The sequence below is a fragment of the Rutidosis leptorrhynchoides genome, chromosome 3, assembly GCF_046630445.1.
Source record: "Rutidosis leptorrhynchoides isolate AG116_Rl617_1_P2 chromosome 3, CSIRO_AGI_Rlap_v1, whole genome shotgun sequence".
Classification (NCBI taxonomy): domain Eukaryota; kingdom Viridiplantae; phylum Streptophyta; class Magnoliopsida; order Asterales; family Asteraceae; genus Rutidosis; species Rutidosis leptorrhynchoides.
The window spans coordinates 10180487-10192725 of NC_092335.1; positions in this window are offsets into that span (position 1 = coordinate 10180487).

Consider the following 12239-nt stretch of genomic DNA (forward strand, 5'->3'; position numbering starts at 1 on the left):
TTCCAATCTTATAAGGTGATCATCCAACCTCAAGAAATCTTTGTTTCTTACAGTAGGTTATCATTCTAATACAAGGTAATAATCATATTCAAACTTTGGTTCAATTTCTATAACTATAACAATCTTATTTCAAGTGATGATCTTACTTGAACTTGTTTTCGTGTCATGATTCTGCTTCAAGAACTTCGAGCCATCCAAGGATCCGTTGAAGCTAGATCCATTTTTCTATTTTCCAGTAGGTTTATCCAAGGAACTTAAGGTAGTAATGATGTTCATAACATCATTCGATTCATACATATAAAGCTATCTTATTCGAAGGTTTAAACTTGTAATCACTAGAACATAGTTTAGTTAATTCTAAACTTGTTCGCAAACAAAAGTTAATCCTTCTAACTTGACTTTTAAAATCAACTAAACACATGTTCTATATCTATATGATATGCTAACTTAATGATTTAAAACCTGGAAACACGAAAAATACCGTAAAACCGGATTTACGCCGTCGTAGTAACACCGCGGGCTGTTTTGGGTTAGTTAATTAAAAACTATGATAAACTTTGATTTAAAATTTTGTTATTCTGAGAAAATGATTTTTATTATGAACATAAAACTATATCCAAAAATTATGGTTAAACTCAAAGTGGAAGTATGTTTTCTAAAATGGTCATCTAGACGTCGTTCTTTCGACTGAAATGACTACCTTTATAAAAACGACTTCTAACTTATTTTTTCGACTATAAACCTATACTTTTTCTATTTAGATTCATAAAATAGAGTTCAATATGAAATCATAGCAATTTGATTCACTCAAAACGGATTTAAAATGAAGAAGTTATGGGTAAAACAAGATTGGATAATTTTTCTCATTTTAGCTACGTGAAAATTGGTAACAAATCTATTCCAACCATAACTTAATCAACTTGTATTGTATATTATGTAATCTTGAGATACCATAGACACGTATACAATGTTTCGACCTATCATGTCGACACATCTATATATATTTCGGAACAACCATAGACACTCTATATGTGAATGTTGGAGTTAGCTATACAGGGTTGAGGTTGATTCCAAAATATATATAGTTTGAGTTATGATCAATACTGAGATACGTATACACTGGGTCGTGGATTGATTCAAGATAATATTTATTGATTTATTTCTGTACATCTAACTGTGGACAACTAGTTGTAGGTTACTAACGAGGACAGCTGACTTAATAAACTTAAAACATCAAAATATATTAAAAGTGTTGTAAATATATTTTGAACATACTTTGATATATATGTATATATTGTTATAGGTTCGTGAATCAACCAGTGGCCAAGTCTTACTTTCCGACGAAGTAAAAATCTGTGAAAGTGAGTTATAGTCCCACTTTTAAAATCTAATATTTTTGGGATGAGAATACATGCAGGTTTTATAAATGATTTAAAAAATAGACACAAGTACGTGAAACTACATTCTATGGTTGAATTATCGAAATCGAATATGCCCCTTTTTATTAAGTCTGGTAATCTAAGAATTAGGGAACAGACACCCTAATTGACGCGAATCCTAAAGATAGATCTATTGGGCCTAACAAACCCCATCCAAAGTACCGGATGCTTTAGTACTTCGAAATTTATATCATATCCGAAGGGTGTCCCGGAATGATGGGGATATTCTTATATATGCATCTTGTTAATGTCGGTTACCAGGTGTTCACCATATGAATGATTTTTATCTCTATGTATGGGATGTGTATTGAAATATGAAATCTTGTGGTCTATTATTATGATTTGATATATATAGGTTAAACCTATAACTCACCAACATTTTTGTTGACGTTTTAAGCATGTTTATTCTCAGGTGATTATTAAGAGCTTCCGCTATCGCATACTTAAATAAGGACGAGATTTGGAGTCCATGCTTGTATGATATTGTGTAAAAACTGCATTCAAGAAACTTATTTTGTTGTAACATATTTGTATTGTAAACCATTATGTAATGGTCGTGTGTAAACGGGATATTTTAGATTATCATTATTTGATAATCTACGTAAAGCTTTTTTAAACCTTTATTGATGAAATAAAGGTTATAGTTTGTTTTAAAATGAATGCAGTCTTTGAAAAACGTCTCATATAGAGGTCAAAACCTCGCAACGAAATCAATTAATATGGAACGTTTTTAATCAATAAGAACGGGACATTTCATTATGTGATGACCCGGAAAATTTTGACTTATTTAAACCAATTCTTTATACGATTTATTATTTTGACACGTTAAACAAAGTCTGTTAGATTGAGTCTCAAAAATTTTAGAACTGTTTCATATATACAATTACCTTTGACTACTCTCGACGATTCATGAACAATTATATGTATGTATATATATATATGTACAAGTAAAAACGACTTTCCCATAGTAAAATACTATTTGCTATAGTAAAGCACAATTTGCTACAGTAAAACACTATTTGCTACAGTGAAACCGTATTTTGCTACAATAACACTATTTGCTACATTAAACACTATTTGATGTCGACGAACTAGCAAACAAAAACGGAAAAGGCGGCCATGCGATCGCATGTCAAAAACACTAAAAACTCATGCGATCGCATGAGCTACAGTAAATGGAAAAGTATTATAAATACGCCAGTTTTGCTCGACGAATTCCTTACTTCTTTCTTCTGTAATTTATTTATATTTATATTATAATTATAATTTTAAATTTAAGTTTAATAATAATAAGGTATATACGAGGGTGTTTTTAATTCGGGTTTCAAACCGCTTTAAGCTAAGGAAATATTGGGTATTGTTCGGGGTATTGTTCTTGAATCCAAGGCCAACCATACAGTCGTCTACCATTATTATGTCTACGCAATTTGCCTACAATATTGAGTCTCAATATTGAACAGTGAGTTATAGTCTCCCTTTTTAAATACTTTAAATATTTTTGGGCTGAGAATACATGCAATTTATTTTAAACGCGATAAGACACAAGAACATACTAAATTCTACACTGAGTTAAACCGAAAATCCCTTAGCTTTGATAACTAGTAGCTGCCAGTACATAGGATATAGACTGGTGGGCACGAATAATTGTATATGGATCCATAGGGCTTGACATCCCCGTTCGAGCTAGAGCGCTAGCCTTTTAACGGACGTATGTTATTTGAGTTTAAGACACGTTGGTTTGCGTGTATTAAAACGAATGGGGTAATTATCACTATAGCGTTAAGTTTAGTTACCAGGGTGCTCTGTTACGTAGAATCTATTGATAAACTTTTGATGAAATCTTGTGGTCTATCTTTATATATGTTTATGACTCGAGCAATTAAACCTATAACTCACCAACATTCGTGTTGACTTTTTAGCATATTTTATTCTCAGGTCTTTAGAATGCTTTCGCTGTGATGTGCTTGTTACCTGCATGGAGTCTCTCATGCTTTGTACAAAGTTTATTGCATTCAAAATAAAACTGCATTGTGTAATAAATAATTGGACTGTGATGTCAACCTGTAAATTAAAGACTTATGTATTTCGGGGTTTTGCTTATACCTAAGAACTCGCCCACATGTTTATAACTTTCTATGTTTAGAAAGTCACTTATTTTAATGAATGCAATATTTTATCAAAACGTATCATATAGAGGTCAAAACCTCACTGTGGAATCAATGATTAACGTGCCGCGTCAATAGCGATTTTGACGGGTCGTTAAAAGGCGATCCCTTCCATCCACCACATTGCCCTCTTGGCGAAGAACCTGAAGCACTTACCGGCGAACCTGTTCGTAATACCATTTTCTCTCTCATCTCCAGAATATCTCGTCATGATCATATACTCTCTCAAATTCTGGATCTTATTCATCCACTCGTCCGAACCGCCAATCATCCCAGTGTAGTAGAAGAAGTCAACGAGCTTCACGCTCGGGTAGTGGCTTTGGAGAATATGGTGCAAAGGTTACAAGCACCAGCAGAATCTCCGGCATCAACAGTACCACCGACAACAACACCAACAGTACCATTACCACCACCAACAACATCCGCACCGCAAGCCTCAACATCACAATATGTACCTTGAACATCAACGTCATACGCATCGTAGTTACCAAGAAATACCTTCAACAATAATCGATGAAGTATTGACTTATTTCCCCTGAAGAAATTTTATGTATATTTAATATATATGAATTTTGAAATCAAAATAAATCTTTTCGTACTAAGCTATTACGTGTGAATCTTAACTGGTAGGTACTACTCGGTTAGTTCATATTACTAATATGCAATGATGTACATCCTTCCTTAACAACTTAACCATTGTTAACTACAATCTCTGTTTCAACTTAATGAATTCCATTTCATAATAAACCAAGTGTATTATTCAATTACATAATTGATTTTACATTTTCATTTTCGATGTACTCGAAACTTTCCAGAAAACATCATCTGTGCCTTGTAAGGTTCACAAAGATTCCACAAACATCAACATCCTTCACCGAGAAATAAGAATAAATAATGAAGTATCAATTACATTAGCGAAATACTCCGCAAAGATTATGTAATCTTTAATGTTTTAGAGATTAATCATTTCTAAGTCAAGTCGAAAATCAAATGAGCTTAATATGATATTAACTCATTAAATCTGTATTAGATTTGAAAAAAAATATACATACATATATTTTCATAAAGACGGTAATAAAAATTCTTTTGTACAAAGTATTAATTGTGAAATCTTTAACGGGTAGGTACTACTCGAGAAATATTTAAGTTCACAATTAATATGTTACACTGTACATTCTTCAATTTTGATTCAAAAATCATTAACTATACTCACTATCTTCACAATGATACACAACCATTTCATACAAATTCAATCACATATTCTGATATCGACGGATCAGAATCCAAGCCATAACTCTGAACCGATGACATCATTCTTAGATCTCTACATCTTTCAAAGCTATACTTTGACTTCAAAACTATGCAAGATCCTTTAGCATTGTTTTTACCAAAAATAACCTTGCAATTCCTTTTCAAAGCATCCAGTATTATCAACCATTCAACCAGTCAACGACGACCTTTCAGACTTGTAATTTTTGCATATACGTTTTCGTTACTGGGGAACCTTTCATGTTCCACCACATTAGCAGTAAATTTACCAACAACTTCATTGATCTTTGACCTTCCGAAAAATCCTTATACTCATTGAAACTGTATCATGTACTCATCCACATCTTGTAACAATAATTGCCATCTCAACTACCGGGAATTAGCAATCAGTATTTTGAATATCGCGGCAATTCTACGTCAACAGTTATATATACATATAATGTCTATCTTCTAGACTTACATACTTCGAATGTGAAGTTTCTGAAAAACATCCCAAACTATGAACTAGTTCTCTGAAATTGGAACAATGCTGATGAAGCAGCAAAAACTGTAAACGACCTTAACGGTCAAAAGTTTAATGATAATGAATAGTATGGTGGTAAAGCTGAGAAAAAGAGAAGGTTTGGAACTGGAAAACGGATTGAGCAAAGTATGAAGGAGGCTGTGGATAAATCACAAAGACTGAACCTGCCTTCAAAGAATCCAAATGATTCAGTGTCTGCTGAAATCCTTAGTAAATACCTTGCTCTTTACTCTAAAACCTTTGCGGACAATATTCTTCATCATCATCATTATCTTAAATATTCTAAGATATCATCATATCTTTCATTATAAATATCCTCGATATTTCTGAAGATATTTTCATAACCATTCTTATTTGAAATCATTCATCTCTTCGCGCTATCTGTGTTATAACATAAAAGAAACTATTTTAGTTTCTAACATCTGAAAAATTCGAAAAAAAATTAATGTTTTGAAGTAGTGTTGGGAACTGAAGCATGAATTAGTATAATATAATGACACTTGATCAACGTGATTATATTACAGTAAGTCATGCTGAGTTTCTAATGGAATGTGATAAGGGTTCACAGATTCCACCCTCATCATGTGCCATGTTACACGACTCTTACATTCTAATCTCTAAACATATCAAGAAAATATTTTCTTGATGATTCGGTCTTTTCCAGATATTCTGGTAATTTGACAAATCAAGATCGTGCCATTACAATTTCTTTCTTAGAACGTTAGTATTGTTTATCCAAAATTTCATACCTACGAATTCTGAACTATTATTCGCTTGACTTAAAGTCAGGAAGAGAAAACGAAAGCATGAAGCTCTGAAATATAAAGGAGAATATAAGCCCGATAACAACCCGGAAATTTACAAATCGTGTATATCAATGTGTATAGCAATATAAAGACACGGGAGAATGAAAAACACTATAACCCTAAGGTAATGGTAGAAGAAAATAACTTCCTCTGGTGGCAGATGAAAAAGAAGAATGAATGATATGATAGCCAAGAAAATATCAAGAATCAGAACTGGATGAAGCATTTTCACAAATCTTTTGTAAGTATGAAATAAGAAAGAAGATTATAGGAGTGGTGATAATAAATGAAACGAAAGAGGTTAATTTATAGCAAAATATCAGACATAACAATCGAGGCAGATTACGCATTTAATCAAAGGAAATCCTAATTTCCTTAAATTCCGAAGAATCAAATCTTATTTAAATTATGAAGATTTTCTATTCCTTAAATTCTGAAAATCAATCGTTACTACATCAAGAGATAAGACGAATCTCTATTCTCCATTTCACTCTATTACGATAACTTCTCACATACGCTTCGAGTAATCGGATTGTTTTATCCGTATTATTCAATAGTGATAAAATTCTATTTACCAACTCATATTCGTCATGAAAACATTTTTATTGTCAGCCATGACGACCTCACTCAAATTTCGGGACGAAATTTCTTTAACGGGTAGGTACTGTGACAACCCGGAAATTTTTGACCAAATTTAAACTTTATCTTTAAATGATTTAACGTATCCGACACGATAAGCAAAGACTATGAAGTTGAATCTCAAAATTTTAGAACTGTTTCATTACATTTGACTGCTCTTGACGATTCATGAACAATTATATGTATGTATATATATGTACAAGTAAAAACAACTTTCCTACAGTAAAACACTATTTGCTACAGTAAAATGACTTTACTACAGTAAAACACTATTTGCTACAGTGAAACCGTATTTTGCTACAGTGAAACCGTATTTTGCTACAGTGCTACAATGATTTGCTACAGTAAACACTATTTGCTACAGTAAATACTATTTGCTACAGTAGATACTATTTGATGTCGACGAACTAGCAAACAAAAACAGATAAGGCGGCCATGCGATCGCATGGCAAAAACACTGAAAACTCATGCGATCGCATGGGGTACTGTTTCAGGCCAAGTAGTATAAATAAGCTCGATCTGGTTCCAGTTTATTTCATTATTTATTTTACTCCGTATTATTTAAGTTATTTATATTATTATTAATATTATTATTATTATTATTATTATTATTATTATTATTATTATTATTATTATTATTATTATTATTATTTTTATTATTATTATTATTATTATTATTATTATTATTATTATTATTATTATTATTATTATTATTATTATTATTAATCCTATTATTATTAGTAGTATTAGTACATAAAATACTACGACGAGGTCATGAGCGTGTCACTTTCAAAATGGGTTTCGAGCGGGATAGAACTAAGGAAATTATGGGTTATAATTATGGAGGTTATGGGTAATATTCGCAAGTCAAACCTAGTGTTTATCATCTCCGTTACGTCTACATACTTTCCTACAATATTGAATCTCAATATTGATACGTAAGCACTCATATTTTATCTTTTATATATTAATTGTGTATCCATGTCTAGTGCTCGAGTATATATATTTATACATGCTTGTATGCTAAATTTCGTTGTTAAACAGTTATGATGAATCACGAAGTAAATACATATATTACTGATAAAAGGTATATGATATGCATGTTTTTGGAAAGCTGGCAAAAAATCAATAACTTTTCATTTAGATATCGAATACTTTCGATGAACGAATTAAAAGATATGGGCAACTGAATTATGATCAACGTTGATTGGAATTGCTTTTGAATCTGAAACTAATATTTAAACAACTTGTCTATGAGATTGATAAATTGGATTTTTGAATATTACCAGCCGAGTAAATGAATCATTATATAAGGCACGTCTCGTTTTGTTGAACTATTGTCAAAATTGACTTTTTGAAACGACTTTGGATAACTTTTGTATGTCGATCTCGAGCATTAGGATTATGATACACTATGGCCTGACCAAGTTTGATAGACATTTATTGACCAACATATGTTCTCTAGGTTGAGATCTACGGTTATTTGGTAATCCGAGTTTCAGTCACATTTTGGTGAACGACTTTATATGCTGCTAAGGTGAGTTTCATTTGCTCTCTTTTTAATTGCTTTTGCAATCTACATTTTTGGACTGAGAATACATGCAATATATTTAAACGCAATGGATACAAGTACATACTAAATTCTACACTGAGTTTGAACCGAAAATCCCTTAGCTTTGGTAACTAGTAACTGCCGGTTATAAGAACTGGTGGGCGCGAGTAGTATTATATGGATCCATAGGGCTTGATATCCCCGTCCGAGCTAGAGCACTAGCCTTTTAACAGACGTATGTTATTTGAGAAGCGTACACGTTGGTTTGCGTGTATTATTAAGATGATTATACAAAGGGTATAAATTATATATACGTTAAGTTTAGTTACCAGGGTGCTCAATCTTGTAGAATATTTTGATAAACGTTTCTGGATGAAACAACTGAAATACTGTGATCCACCTTTATATACAGATTATATGAAACATTAAAACTATGAACTCACCAACCTTTGTGTTGACACTTGTTATCATGTTTATTCTCAGGTTCCCTAGAAGTCTTCCGCTGTTTGCTTATATGTTAGACAAGCTATGTGCATGGAGTCTTACATGGCATATTTTTACAATGAAACGTTGCATTCACCAAATCATCACCATGTATCTTATTTTAGCTGCATTGTCAACGGAAGTACTATTGTAAACTATTATTTACGGTGATTGTCTATATGTAGAAATCATCAGATGTCGAAAACCTTTGATTTAAATATTCATTTATGGTGTGCCTTTTCAAAAGAATGCAATGTTTACAAAACGTATCATATAGAGGTCAAATACCTCGCAATGAAATCGATAAATGACGTGTTCGTCCATATGGATTTGGAGCGATCGTCACATAACTCATGATACAAACATCAGACATCTCATATTCACTTAGTTTGTTAGGCTTAGCTAGACTAATATGTATGCTTACCGTTATAAATTGCAGATTTCATTTTGAGACAACTTCAGCTAATATTCAATTGTTAGGCTTAGCTAGACTAATATTTACAGTAGCTTAGCAAAGTCTTTTTTTTTTTTTTTTTTTTTTTAGTTTAGCAACTTTCTTTATGTACTAATAGTACTGTACTGTTAGTCAATGCCCCATAAACGGTAGCTTAGCAATGTTTTTTTTTATTGCTAGCATTACTCTTACAACGAAAATACAAGACCTTATGTTTTGAAAGTAGTAACGTTCATGATTTCCACTGATGTTTCTTATTTTCAGGTTGTTTTCGTATATGTCGTTTCATCGTGTTTCAGGTACACTTCTATTTTTTTTTTTTACCTTATTTTATTCTTCATGCATGTATTTATTTTTTTATTTATTTATTTTTTTCAAAAAGCCTCTGTTTGTGGTTAGTTTTTTGCGTAGCTGTTATAATGTTTTCCACAGGTTTGTATAGCCTTAGTTTTAGTATGTGTTTTATGCTTAAAACCTTATTTTGGATTCTAGGATTTGCTATCTGATGTTTTGTGAACATGTGGTATGTACTAATAGTAATTATGTGATGTGGTATATACTAGGATTTGCTATCTCCGCATCCTCAACCAACGAATACTTAGGAGTAGCTGTACTCGACACCACAAATCAAGAACACCACAACATCTACACGCCACCCTCTTCAGGTAAACAAACTACTATTAACAAACTAAACCTCAAATCTTTACACACTAACATTTATAATCACATTTTAGAATCTCCACAATTGTCACTCACGGAAACACCAGCCGAAGAATCAGTCAACCCAAAAACCTATGGAACACAGACCTCATCGCTCAATGTTAAAAGGAAACTCTTTGAAAACACAGGTCAGCACACCTTCCACAACAACTGCTTATAAAGAGACTAACTAACTCTAAATACCTGCAGATATAAGCACCAGCGAACCGAAGAAGAAAAAGGAGTAACAAAGCAACATGAACATCTTTTGACAGCATATTTTGAAAAATCTTATGCCAACATTTTTTGCTTGAAGCCAACAACTGCAACTTTTGCGAAAACAATCCCAACTTTTTGAATCTAGCTAGCATAGACACTAACGTAGTTAGCAAGAAACCTGTTGGAAAAGAACTAAATAGTCTGCGATGTAGTTAGGAATATCCCAACATTTTGGAAGCATGTCTGATGTAATCTGCAAAGAACCATATAACTATATAATTAGCTATGTAATTTATGTTAATCAAGGGTGAACAACCGGCACGACGCTAGGTCATCCAACTAGTTATAAAGTAAGTAGCTCCAACTTTATTGGTAAATTAAATTACTTGTAGAGCAATTAGTTATCACCAAAATAATGCATAAATACATCTTTTTAAGCGCATAATAACACACACGGTGTAATATATTTTAAATATTACTTTGTACGTGTTACATATTTTTTTCTTTTTGATGAATCTCTATTTGAGTTGGAAAGAAAATATGTGTGAGAGAGAAAATCGAGAGAGAGTGAATGCGGGGACGGATAGGGCAAAGGGTGGCTACAACGGTGGCTACTTCCAAAACACCGGTTCAAGTGGTCAAGCAAAAACGATCTGACATCGTACATGTTCTTCAACTTTCCGAGAGACTGCAAAGTGGTTGATCTTTGGAGGGCATTCAAGCCTTATGGATCTGTTCGAGATGTGTATGTTGCCGGTAACTGTCTCAAAGGTGGTAAGAGATATGCGTTCGTTCGATTTGCTGATATTACATATTCCAATCACATGTTATGACGATTGGAAGGTATCAGGTTTGGTGATGCTCCTATCAATGTGTTTAAGGCAACAAATCGTAAACCAAAAGTTATCAATGAAGATGTGAAAACAAACAACAAAAGTAATTCTGGTGGTAGGGTTTTTAAGCACAGTTACCGTGACGCAGAAGATTTGACGAGGTTTTAGGGGGGATGGTGTGATGATCCTTCCAAAATCCCTTTGGACGAATACATCATTCATTGATTTCATAGTGAGGTTTTGACCTCTATATGATACGTTTTGTAAACATTGCATTCTTTTAAAAAGGCACACCATAAATGAATATCTAATTCCAAGGTCTTTGACATCTGATGATTTCTACATATATACAATCACTGGAAATAATAGTTTACAATACTACATCCGTTGACAATGCAGTCAAAATAAGCTACATGGTGATGATTTTGTTGAATGCAAAGTTTTCTCGAATAAAGCATATATGACTCCATGCACATAGCTTGTATAACGTATAAGCAAACAGCGGAAGACTTCAAGAAACCTGAGAATAAACATGCTTAAAAGTGTCAACACAAAGGTTGGTGAGTTCATAGTTTTAATGTTGCGTATAATCTGTATATAAAGGTGAATCACAAGTTTTCAGTTGTTTCATCCAGAAACGTTTATCAAAATATTCTACGAAATTGAGCACCCTGGTAACTAAACTTTAACGTTTATATAATAAGTACCCTTTGTATAATCATCTTAATAATACACGCAAACCAACGTATACGCTTCTCAAATATCATACGTCTGTTAAAAGGCTAGTGCTCTAGCTCGGATGGGGATATCAAGCTCTATGGATCTATATATAACTACTCGTGCCCACCAGTTCTTATAACCGGCAGTTAATAGTTACCAAAGCTAAGGGATTTTTGGTTCAAACTCAGTGTAGAATTTAGTATGTACTTGTGTCCATTGCGTTTAAAATAAAGTGCATGTATTCTCAGCCTAAAAATATAGATAGCAAAAGCAATTAATAAAGGATCTATAAACTCACCTTAGCAGCACATATGGTCATTCACCAAAAAGTGACCGAAACTCGAAATGCAAAATTAACCGTAGATCCCAACCTAGAGATCATATGTTGGTCAATACATGTCTAATAAGCTAGGTTGGGTCATAGTGTATCAGAATCCT